This window comes from Rhodamnia argentea, chromosome 5 (genome assembly GCF_020921035.1).
Source record: "Rhodamnia argentea isolate NSW1041297 chromosome 5, ASM2092103v1, whole genome shotgun sequence".
Taxonomy (NCBI): domain Eukaryota; kingdom Viridiplantae; phylum Streptophyta; class Magnoliopsida; order Myrtales; family Myrtaceae; genus Rhodamnia; species Rhodamnia argentea.
In genome coordinates, this window is record NC_063154.1 from 17,103,426 (window position 1) to 17,116,694 (window position 13,269).

A 13,269-nucleotide genomic window follows, 5' to 3' on the forward strand; every position below is an offset into this window, starting at 1 on the left:
TTCATAAACATTATAACTATTCGGGATACAAATAATAATCAGATAAATGAAACAATACTTATAAAACTGAAAAAAATAACTATAATGAGGTTTACCTCAAATTATTGAGGGTAATCACGCATCGAATGTAGAGCTCAAACCATCAAAAGGAAACACCAAGTAAGAAGGCCAGCTTTGCTTTTGTCTCAACTTCTACAAAAATAAAAAAATCCCAATTTAATTTAAACATGACGAAATATTAGCAGTAAAATAAAAACACTAACATTAGTAAAGGCACTTGAGGAGAGGGGGATCTGAGAAAATCTTCGTGAGCTGTGTGAGGGAGAGTACAAGAGGAGAGGGGGCTCTGAGAGTGCGAAAATATGAAGAGCTTCTGTGGAGGGGGGAAGAGTAGTGCGAACAGAGGAAGAGCTTCGCGAGATAAGGGAAGAGCAGTGTGAAAAGAGGAAGAGCTTACGTGGAGGAGGGATGAGCTTACGCGGAGAGGAGAGATTTTACAAAAATGAGCTTTTATGGAGAGGATGAGCTTCTGCGGAGAGGAGAGCCTTTAGCTTTGCTTCAAACAGGGCAGAAGCCTGCGTAGTGCTCGTAAAAGGTGCTGCAGGCTGCAGCACCTTTCACGTCGCCCGGTGCCGATCTTGCAGACTGCAGCACCTTTCACGTCGCCGGTGCCAATGCCAACGCCTAATTAAAGGCGCTGGATCTAGTAGGGGCCCCTGCCCGCTCGGCACTTACAGTGCCGAGCGAGTGGGGCCCCAACACCAAGCGGAGCGAGCAAGTGGGCGTGATCTGGCACTGATAGTGCCGAACGAGTAAGCCGTTCGGCATTCTCAATGCCGAGTAAGTACCCGCTCGGCGATAAGATTGCCAAGCGGATTCTAAATTGGTAAATAAGTTTTTTTTAAATCTAATTTGGTAATTTTTTTTTTTTGCGCAATTTGAAAAAAAGCTCTGCTTGCACTTACCCTACACGGTTCGGGCTTTTTTTCAAATTACGCAAAAACATTTTTTTTACTAAGTTAGGTTTAAAAAAAAACATATTTACCAATTTAGGGTTTGCTCGGCATCCTAAGTGCCGATCGGGTACTTACTCGGACCTGAGAATGCCGAGCGGCTTACTCACTCGGCACTATCGGTGCCGAGCAAGTAGTTGTGCTCGCTACGCTTTGTGTTGGGGCCCCACCTACTCAGCACTATAAGTGCCGAGCGGGGGTACAACCCTACCCGTTCGGCGGTTAAACTGGCGAGCAAGCGGGGGCCCCTACCAGCGCAAGCGCCTTTAATCGGGAGCTAGCCTTGGTGACGTGAAAGGTGCTATAAGCTGCAGCACCTTTCACTAACACTATAGAGCCTTCGGCTCTGCTTAAAGCAAAGCTGAAGGCTCTCCTCTTCGCAGAAGCTCATTTTTGTAAAATCTCTCCTCTCTGCAGAAGCTCATCCCTCCTCCGCTGAAGCTCATCCATCCTCCATAGAAGCTCTTCCTCTTTTCACACTGCTCTTCCCTCCTCTACAGAAGCTCTTCCTCTATTCACCTTGCTCTTCCCTCCTCCATAGAAACTCTTCATCTTTTCACACTCTTAGAGCCCCCTCTCCTCTTGCACTCTCCCTCACAACAACTCACGAAGATTTTCTCAAATCTCCCTCTCCTCTGTTGCCTTTATTGATGTTAGTGTTTTTATTTTCTTGCTAATATTTCGTTATGTTTAAATTAAATTGGGACTTTTTTATTTTTACAGAAGTTGAGACAAAAGCAAAGCTGGCCTTCTTACTTGGTGCTTCCTCTTAATAGTTTGAGCTCTACATTCGGCGTGTTATTACCCTCAATAATTTGAGATAAACCTCGTTATAGTTATTTTTTGCAGTTTCGTAAGTATTATTTTATTTATTTGATTATTATTTGTACCCTGAATAGTTACAATGTTTACGAATTTAGGTAAATAAAAAAATTACCATAATCTCATAAAAATAATTTTTTGGGACTCATTTTTGCCACTATGTCCATATTCATTTTGACGATTTTCAAAAAATGAAAAAGAAATTTATGAGTGTAAAATGAATTTTTTGGAAAATAAAAAAAAGTTGATCAGATGGCCCGAGAAGCGACGGCGGGGTTTGACTCGGTCCGAAAGATATGCTTTCAATAATTTCAAATTTTGAATAATAGAAAATTAGAAAATACAAAACTGATTAAAAATATAGAAAAATCATACAAACTTTCAAAAAAATGAAGGAAAAATATTAAAAAAATTAAAAAAAAATAGGAAATAGCCACAATCAACTAGCCATAGAATATTTTGGCTATTTTGGTCGGCGACTTAAAAAAAATGATGATTTTGCCATTCTTACAAATTGTTTCCCAAAAAAATTATAAAAAATCTGAAAAATTAGAAAATGGCCACCATGAACCGGCCATGGACGATTTGAGGTATTTTGGCCAACAATTGTCTCCCAAAAAAATTGTAAAAAATCTCAAAAACAAGGAAATAACCACAATCATTTGGCCATGGACGATTCAAGGTATTTTGGCCGACGATTTTTAAAAAATGACGATTTTGCCCTTTCAACAAATTGTCTCCCAAAAAAATTGTAAAAAATTTTAAAAATTAGGAAATGGCCACAATCAACTGGCCATGGACGATTCAGGATATTTTGGCTTATGACTTTTAAAAAATGATGATTTTGCCCTTCTGGCAAATAATCGTTTAAGCTCTTACGGCTATACTAAGACATTTATTTCATTTGATACGTAGATAGTGATAATGTTATTTTGATAACGTATATGGGACGATATTTACCAAATTGTAGTTTAGAAATAATTTATAATTTATTTATTTAGTAGAATGTCGTCTACATCTTTTACAATTGTGCACTGGGGAGGTACAATAGTACGAACTGAATATGAAATTGATTACGAAGACGGTAAATCTACCATGTTCGGGATTGCAAACATATGGACATTTGATGAGTTACATGTTTCGATCGAGAGTGCGTTGAATATAACATGAAACCAATATATTCAAATAGTGATGTATAGATATCCAATTGTGAGACGCAATTGTGTTACATATGACTTTACGGAGGTGCATGATGATGCTACGATTACGATGATCCAGCAATTTGCACTTCAGGCTGGTGCTACGGGATTTTTATAGTGTTATGCAAGCGTAGCAGAGCACCAAATGAGAGATGCTTTCACGGAGAAAGGTTCGAATGTTGGTGAAGGCGATGATAGTCCGCATAATCGATGCGTGCGATCCGATGATAATGATGATAATGATGGTAATGATGATGATGATGATGATGATGATGGTGGTGGTGGTGGTGGTGGTGGTGATGAAGAAGATGATCCTTGGATAGATACCGATGACAATGATGAAGAAGATGTCGGATGTGATAATATGGAGGCTTACTACAATACCCGGTGCAGTAATCCCATTTTGCCGTTGGTACATCCACCGCCTTATTCAGATATCGACTTTGACATGATGCAAGACGATACAAGAGCCAAGCCGGACCTTATGTTAGTTGATCCATCAAAAGAATTTGATGTTGGCATGTTGTTTCCATCATGGGACGCGGTGCGATTGGCTGCAAAAGAGTACTCCCTAGGAGAAATCAAAATTTTCGTAGTTATTTGACAAAGAAAGCAGAATATGTGATAAAGTGTGGCAATCCAAATGGACCATGTGGTTGGAGGCTCCGCGCGATTGCTAAATCGGGTGGCATGTTTCTGAAAATAAGTAAGCATAATGGGCCACATACATGCGGTTCTCCGCAAATGTCACGGGATCATTGACACCTTGACCAAAAGTACCTCTGCAGCTAGATAGATGCAATAGTCGCCGCCCAACCGGATATCAAAATCAAGCTACCGATGGCGGAGATTCAAGACAAGCTGTACTTCAAACCTACTTACTGTAAAACTTGGAAGGCCAAACAAATGGCGATTGTCGGACAATTTGGAAATTGGGATGAGTCATACGGTAGGTTGAGAATGTGGATGATCGAAATGGAGAGCCGGAATCCAGGTTCACATTTTGTGATTGATGATCATATCAACCTAGATTAAGGCCGCACGGTTTTCAACCGGATGTTTTGGACTTTCAAGTAGACTATTGAAGGCTTTGCGAGTTGTCGTCCTGTGATATTTGTTGATGGTACATTTTTGTGCGGAAAATACCGAGGAACCCTCTTTTATGTGGCCTCACTTGATGGCAATAATCATAATATCCCGTTGGCATTTGCTGTAGTCCATCGGGAAAATGTTGACAATTGGAGTTGGTTTATGAATATGTTGCAGAGATATGTCACTAAAAGATATGATATTTGTGTACTATCGGATAGACATATCGGGATTCAATGAGCAATGGAGACATGACGGTGGCGTCTTTTACATGGCCACCATAGATATTACATTCGACACGTTGCCAGCAGCTACAATAAACAATTCAAAAATGTCGAAGGCAAAAGTCTTGTTCGGATAGCGGATAAATTCTCAAATTTGTAAATTTTAGGAAAATACGTGTGCAAAAATTTGAGTAAGAAGTATTAATTAATGTTGTAATATACAGTTTACGCGAACCAACGGCGGAAGGTCGACCAAATCATGAGCCAAATTAGGGGGTTTGATCCGGCCACGGCCGCATGGTGCGATTAGATTCCAAGAGAAAAATGGATAAAGGCTTATGATGAAGGGAGCAGATATAGATCGATGACGACAAATTTAGTTGAATCGATCAACGGGATGCTAAAGGGTTTTCGTGGTCCGCCAATAGCAGCCATGATCGACAAGATATTCTATCATTCGGTGCACTATTTTGATATGAGAAGAACAATATACATGGTGCAGAAAGAAAATCGGTGGAAATATACACAATTTTCGGGTGAGGTGCTTGAGCACAACGGTCAAAAAGCAAATAGGCATGCAATCACATGTTTCGATTCTGATAGCGGGGTTTTCGAAGTGAAAAATGCACGTGACGGATCCGGGGGTTCAAGGGGCCACAAACACGTAATGCGCCTAGACTTGCGAATGTGCACTTGTGAAAAATTTCAAGGGTTGAAAATTCCATGTTCACACATAATTGCAGCATATTAAGCGTATGACATTGTTTACGAACCGTACGTAGATGAATGATATACATTAGATAAAACCCTTAAGTGCTATCGGTATATGTTTAATCCGTTGGGGCATCATTATTACCGGCTTGAACCTGGCGGGCTGCCATGAGTGCCGGACCCGAGTCGTATTTGGAAGAAAGGAAGGCTCTGTGCATCACGGATCCGGAATGAGATGAACTAGAGAAGCCCGAGCAGTAGCAATTCGTGAAATTATTGCACATCTTGTGGAAAATCGGGGCACAATAGGAAAACTTGTGCACACGGATCGGCTTGAGAGTAGATCATACTTGTGTTAATTATGTAAATTAGTTTCATGAATTTTTTGTAATATCATATTATTATTATTGGATTGATATTTATGAAATTCATTTTTCTTGAGTTTTTACATTACATATATGAATTTTTTGTAATGTTCTAATATCAAACTTGCACAATATTTATTCGGTTTATCTGTTCCATATTATCCATACATATAGGAATTTGTTGTAATGTTATAATATCACAATTGTGTAGATATGGCACGGAGTGCTTACATTCAACCGGGCCTAGAGGATAGTTCACTACTTATGGACAAACCCAACATAGATCTCATGCTATATGGGATACTAAGTATATTGAAGAATTTTCAGTTGATCTGTCCTTTGTAATAGCATTATGAAAATTGCAACAAACTATTCATGTTACATTTCACGGATAAATCCGACAAAAGCCCTTAGATGTCGGAGAGCGATGCTACATATAGGTGAACTTGATCTATGCATAGTCCCGTATCTGCAAGCTTTGGGATTTTATGGCGTTTATTTGATGGATTTGTGCAGCTTGATTGGCATTTAATTAATGCATTGGTCGAGCGGTGGAGGCCCGAGACCCACACCTTCCATATGCCGGAAGGTGAATAATGCACTATCACACTGTAGGATATTGCGGTGCTTATAGGACTTCCTATAGATAGAGGTGCGATTACTAACCCCGATATTGTGAATTGGGCCACTGTATATAATGATTTACTTGGTGCTCACCCAGCCTGATTACGTGGCACACAAATAAGTTTGAGCTGGTTGAGACAATGCTTTGAAGATCTTACGGCCGAAGCCGATGACTTCATCATAGTGCAGCATGCACGAACTTTCATTCTCCGTCTGCTAGGAGGATCTATTTTCGCGATCAAATCAGGTGCCCGAGTTAGTTTGCTGTTTCTTCCATTCTTGGCGAACCTCAACGTCCCTACGTAGTATAGTTGGGGTTTAGCAGCACTTGCATGGTTGTTTCGGGAGTTATGTCGTGCAACCGACCCGGAAGCGAAGCAAATGGACGGTGCCTTACATATACTGCAGATTTGGGTGTGGGAGCGCTTCTGATGTATCTCCCCATCCCCGACAGTTGATATTCCTTTAGTACATGCACCTTTTAGTAGTCGGTATATGATCTATTGTATTTTCAATTCGTGCGTCATTAATTCTTTCCAGTATGTATAATATATGAAAATTGAATGTTTTTTGTTTATACGGTTGGAGTCAAGGTTGAAACACAACGGAGGTCTCCACGCATACGTTGGTATATCTGCGCTACCAACTTGATAGATTGGCATCCAAATATGTAAGTAATGATAGCAACGAATGAGTTTAATATAATATTATCTTTTAAATTAATTTTTCGTTTAATTTGATATGTTTTATTACGATAACAGATTACTTGGAAGTCTTACGGCGGCGACATTCTGGAGACTCTACCGTATTACTGCATGTAAGGACAAGATATTTGGAGGGTTTGTGTCCCACTCATCTGTTTCTAGATAGTCGAGTAGCATTATCTAGACCGAGTACTTCGCCAATTTGATATGCAGCAGCCAATACCTACTCCTCCCGGCGATCACAAAGCCTTGCATGATATTGACAATAGGCCACCCCGGAAGGATTGGGTAGCTAGACACGAACGATGGATCACTATGTGGGACGGACGTATCGAATATATAGTCCATGCTGATCCCGCAACGGAGGAACTTCACTTTCATTCAGAATATATGGAGTGGTTCCGTAGACATACAAGGAAGTAGATTTCTATTACGGGAACTACAATGGGTTCAACGGTTCGTGCAAATACTTTCAATTTAATTTATTAATTATATTTTAGTAACATAAGTTATTGTCATTTGATAACATTTGTTACTTGTGATATCATTACCAAGGTGATGGCGTGGAACAAATCTTACATATAACAAATTCACATCTATCTCGTCGGACTTGGGCAGATGTGGAGAGGATAGCTAGGGCAATACTATACGCCTATAATGAGGAGGGGCAACTAACAATGATGCCACCACCTCAACCAACAACTACGGTAGCATCCGTTGACCCTCATGATGATGATCCACCTAAGCTTGTTGACCCTCATGATGATGATCCACCTAAGCTTGTTCGGTCGACTCGGAGGACTCCTCGAGCTCATGTAGTTGGCGATGCCGTCCCTTACACTTTCGAGTATCATACGACGGATTTCACTCCGGGTTTCGCTCTAGGATTAGGCCGGACAAGTTTCGTTGCAGGATTTGCCCATTTTGCTGCCCCATTTCCCGAGGAATCTACTTTTGCATTTCCTAACCTGTAGACTCTAGCTCCTTCTCCCGCTTCGTATGGATCCGATTTCCCTCCTTTTTATCCAAGTTTTTCTTCGGTAGGATATGTATTGTCTGGGCAGGGCATATTTTCACAAGATATGCCTTCATCATCTACACATCCTCCTTAGCCGGATCCTCCTCTTTAGCCTCGTCCTCGTTGGTACAATATTAGACCTGCCGAGCACAGAAGAGAACTCGATTACGGAGTATGAGGTCATGTAGAAAGACGACATTGTTAGTAGATGTAATTGCGATTAACGATTGTTATCTATTATAAAAATTACATGTTCTTCATATATCTCAGCACTTTCATTTTATGAATATTCTTAATTAATTACATTAATAAAATAAGCTTAAAAAATTATAAATAAAATAATAATTATTAAAAACGTAAAAAAAATTATGATTTTTTTTTTCAAAAAAGGCCGAGAGGAACAAAAGGCAGGCGTATGTTTGGGTTGGCTCACGAGCCGGTTGGGGGCGGAGCGGGGGGCCCCCTCGGCGGTTGGGTTGCCGAGCGGACCCCAAATCGGTAAATATTTTTTTTTTGTACCTAATTTGGTAAAAAAAATTTGCGCAATTTGAAAAAAAGCCCATACAAGCAGGTTTTGTTTTTTCCTCTTCTTTTTGCATGTGAATAGTAATAACACTTATATCATGATCTAACTAAAGCAAAAAAAAAAAAAAAGAAACTTAGACTAATGCGCCTAGTAATTGAGACATTGACATTCAAATCTCGTGTATAAATTAATTTACATCCCATTGACATTAGTGTAAATTTTTTATTTTGTCGTGATATTACTACATCTCGGTTCATTTTCTGTCATGTCATCTAATTTAAATAATATCCCGCTCTTAGTAATAATGACATTTAAATATCAAAAGTTCATGAAACGAGTTTAAACATAGGGCAATTGAATAAAAAATAACTGCTAGTCCCGAAATTTGGGATCCAATGACCGGTGGCCCCTGTCTAGGCGACAAACCTATTAGTACTTACTTTCTTTTCAACAAGATTCAGTATAGTAGATATATACTAGATTTGCCTTTCAAAATTTACTATATATTTTTCTTTTCCCATGAAGGTTTATAACTACATACTCTCCTATAGTTGGGCTAACGATAGAACCGTTCAAGAGGCTCTTCACGTCCGACCGGTATGTAATGGGCAATGCTGCAAAGAAACACATTTAACTCTGCAAAGTAATATAGTTTTCTCTATTTAAATTGTTAATTATCTTTTTATTCTCATTTTGTTTGGGGGTAAAAAATGATATGCCAGGGAACAATTAGGAAGTGGGCAAGGTGCAACGAGAGTTTATCTTACAAATACTCTGTCAGAGAAGTGATTGACGATCACAAAGAGCTCTTAAAAAGGGGATATCGAGCACTTATTTATAGGTAATTAAATTAACCAATTACTTACTTTTATTATGTTTTTTGGCTATTACCTAATTTACTTAAACTTTCTCGACGTGCAGCGGCGACCATGACATGACCATTCCGTATGTGGGAACACTCGCCTGGATCTACACGCTGAATTTAACGATATCTCAAGATTGGGAAGCGTGGTTCGTCGATGGACAAGTTGCCGGGTCGGTTTCGATAACATTCCCTTTTGGTCTCGGCATTCTTTTTTTTTTTTTTTTTGTTTTGGATGAGATTCTACCCGATGCCCGAATTATGTTTTATAAGTCGATGAAAATGGTCAATCTTAATATCTCATTTTCGTGTTTACATTGACCTTTTTCTTAGATACACTACGTTCTACTCTTACGGAGAAGCCTATCTCACGTATGCAGCCGTCGAGGCGAGGACCTTTATCCCATCATTTCTTTCTGGGATTATTTCGTTTCGTTCTCTCACAATTATTTAGGGATATAGTTTCTGAATTTCTAAGTGGCTAATTATTATTTGGGAAAAATTCAAAAAAGGGCCCAAAGTGGCTTCATTTTCTCAAAAAAGGGCCCATGGTGGATCTTGTTTCAAAAAAGGGCCTAAAGTGCCCGATCTTATTTCAATGAAGGGCCCGAGGTCATCGTCTGGCTATCAGCAACTATTTCCGGCGATTGAACAAGGTTATTTTTGTCCAAAAAAATTAAAATAAAAAAAGACCGAAAAATCTAAAATTAAAAATCGCAGGTGGAACAAGGGAAGGTTTCTGGCATTCTCTTCTTCTCTTCTCTGACCCACGCTCATCAACGGCCAGGGAGCTGGGGGCGTGCTACCAAGCGGCGGCATGCGAAGAGGCGGCGGCAGTCTTGGAGGCTTGCGGCCGGGCGGCGGCGGCGACCTCCAAAGGTGAGGATTTTGAAAGAAATTAGAAAATTCCTCCTCCTAGGGTTTACACAGAACCTTCGTCCCCAATTCAAAAATCGATTCGATTGTGTGCGGCGTTTTACCTCCGAGGCTCGGCCGAGGTCCGGTGGCGCTGGCAATGTGCGATTGCCGGCACAATGATTGTCTCTCTCAGCACATCAACACCGGGAATGGCTGCCGTAGTTGCTGCTCCTTTAAGAATTTTTTTTTTGGGTAAAAAATGCTCCTTTAAGATCACTTGTGATATTGTGTATCCATCACCTGCTGCTTCTTCCATCGATTCACTTTAGAGAACAATTTGGTGGGAGCAATAACTATTGCACCATTAGCTCCTTTGATAGCGGTTTCCACCGAGGAATAAATAGAATCTAAAGTGCTTCTCGGATTGCTTTCTCCCTTGTTTACTAACTTGTTGATGGAATCTGAGACTTTGGAAAAGATATCCTCGCATCTGCGATTCTGGTGGGAAGAAAGCTTCGACCTCCAAGCCAACCATGGTTGATTCGAAGGTGGAGATGTTGTGCGACATGCTAGGAGGATCGATAGCTTCGGATCTTCTATTTTTTTTTTTTGGGCAGACGCCTATTGGCGGAGAGAAATCGCTATATGTATGAGGATTTCTAAACAAGAACCACCCCTCGCTCAATTCATAGTGCGTCTTGGCTGATTGGTACATTACGCTCGTGATCTGCCTTTTTTTCGCTAATGATCCGCCTTTTTTTCTTTTATAGCTTTAACTTATAATTCCATCTGAAGTTTTTTATCCAATCTTCTTATGATTACTCGGATGCCAGCAATCGAACCTTCAAAACCTCGCGATGGTGGCATCGAGGGAATGCCGAGTCATGTTTGCCTCCCCGACGCTTATAGCACGGCTCAATGGCCAACTATTGCTCAACAATTGCATTTCACATACCCCGATGGATGTGGCAAAAAGAAAGAAGATTTTATTAGAAGTTTTGATAATGTACGACCCTTAGAAAGATGTTGGAGGGCCGTGATTATTGTTCTTTGTAGGTGTCTTTTGGAGCTTTATATTGAGTGTTGCGCAGTGCCCACATATTGAAGTTGTGAACTTGTATGGCGTTATATCTTTTTGTAATGCAAATGTTATGTTTCAGTAAATTCAATTATTTAAAGTTGAGTTGTTGATGATCATAGATGATGACTGCTTGATGATGATGGTGGTGGATCTATTGCCAATGACAGAAAGCAAGCATTCTGCAATGTTGAGCATTCTTCCGAGAGAGCATTCTCAACATACTAAAGAGCATTAGATAAATTTGAAATGATCCACATTGTATGATGAAAAAGAGAAACCTCCCAACACAAGAAATCTTCTCAACACTTTAGGCCTATTCATACTTTAAGATGCTTCCAAACCATACCCATATATATCAACTAACAGTAAAATAAAAAGAGTTTATGTTGTTGGTCTTGAGTATCTCAAAAAAGTTGCTTGTCTTCAACTCTTTCATGTTGAGGTCCTTACATCCTCCTCTTTGCCTACGATTGAACTGCAAAATAAATCATTAGTCAAAACAAGACAAAGTACGAGCACGAAAATTTTTATGACAAAGGAAAGCACATATGGATTTCTCCTAAAAAGATTACTGCATCTGAGTTTTTTAAGTAAACTATTGGCAAGGCCTAACCCATAACTAAATAGAACAAGCAAAATAAAAATCCATAACATACCTGTCAATAAGATTCTAACGGAGATAATGGTGATTATACCCCAAGAGCTTAATGATGGGAGACTCCAACCTTTATACACAACAGTAAAATAGAATAGCGAATGAAGGAGATGAAAAGAGAGCCCAGAGAAGAATATCAATATTAGGCTGAAACAAATGTTTAGCTGGATGATTACAAAATTAGAGAACATATACCAAACATCTAATAGGGAGAATCTTGTATTACCGTTTCTTCATTCTTATAGCTTTTTCCTACAAGTGAGAAAAGCATAAAATCGAGTTACATTTCCACATTTTCTGTTGTACATCGCAAGCTCATTAGTCGCCGTGTTGTCAAAATGTGTAGATGCATCGTAATTTTGCAATATCTCTACCGGTCGATAAACTAACTAGCAACTGCATAAAACAAAGCCAAAGCAGGATATTCAAAGCAGCCAATATCAATATATTTTAACTCACTCATCGAAATTCTGCGAGTTAAATCATGCAGGCAGAGCAAAGCCTAGTTTCCAAAGAAACAAAGCACAAAAAGGGGCAGACAGAAGTTTCTTGTTGCGGATGCCCTTTGTGTATAAATAAAAAAAGCAGCAAGATTAGAAAATTAAGTCAAGCTCAACACAGTGGACATGCTATCATAGGAGCTTATGATGCAATAGTTAATGCTCCCACCAAAGATTAAGTCAAGCTCTAACATGAATCGGATGGAAGAAGTAGCTGGTGATAGATATACAAATATCACAAGTGATCTTAAAGGAGCATTTTTGACCAAAAAATAAAAATTTTAAAGGAACAGCAACTAAGGCAGCTATTACTGGTGTAGATGAGCTGAGACAGACAATCGTTGTGCTAGTGGTTGCACATCGACAGCACCACCGGACGTCGGTCTAGTCCCGGAGGTAAAACGCCCGACATAATCGAATCGATTTTTGAATTGGGGACGAAGGTTCTTTGTGACCCCTAGAGGGAGGAATTTTCTAAATCCTCACCTTTGGAGGTCGCCGCTGCCTCCCAGTCCCAAGCCTCTAGCGTCGTCGCCGCCTCTTCGCATGCCACCGCCTGGTTGCACGCCCCCGGCTCCACGGACGTTGATGAGCGTGGGTCGGAGGAGAAGAAGAGAACGCCAGAAACCTTCCCTTTTCCGCCTGCGATTTTTAATTATAGAGTTTTGGGTCTTTTTTTATTTTAATTTTTTTGGACAAAAATAACCTTGTTCAATTGCCGGAAATAGTTCCCGATGGCCGGCCGGCGACCTCAGGTCCTTCATTGAAACAAGGTTGGGCACTTCGAGCCCTTCATTGAAACAAGGTTGGACACTTCAGGCCCTTCTTTGAAACAAGATTCACTATGGGCCCTTTTTTGAGATAATGAAGCCACTTTAGGCCCTTTTTTGAACTTTTCCCTTATTATTTTGCGAAAGCGATACTAAACTGTCAACTCGTTTTGCGCGGGGAGGAGGACACACGGCTCCCGAGTACAAGCCTAAAGAATGTTTCGCCATGATTGATTAGGTGGTTTGCT

The 13,269-nt window shown here is 40.1% G+C and overlaps 1 pseudogene; it reads left to right on the forward strand.

Annotated features, from left to right (window-relative positions):
• LOC115755177 overlaps nt 1-13,269 on the forward strand; it is a 40,697-nt pseudogene that overhangs the window by 8,988 nt on the left and 18,440 nt on the right.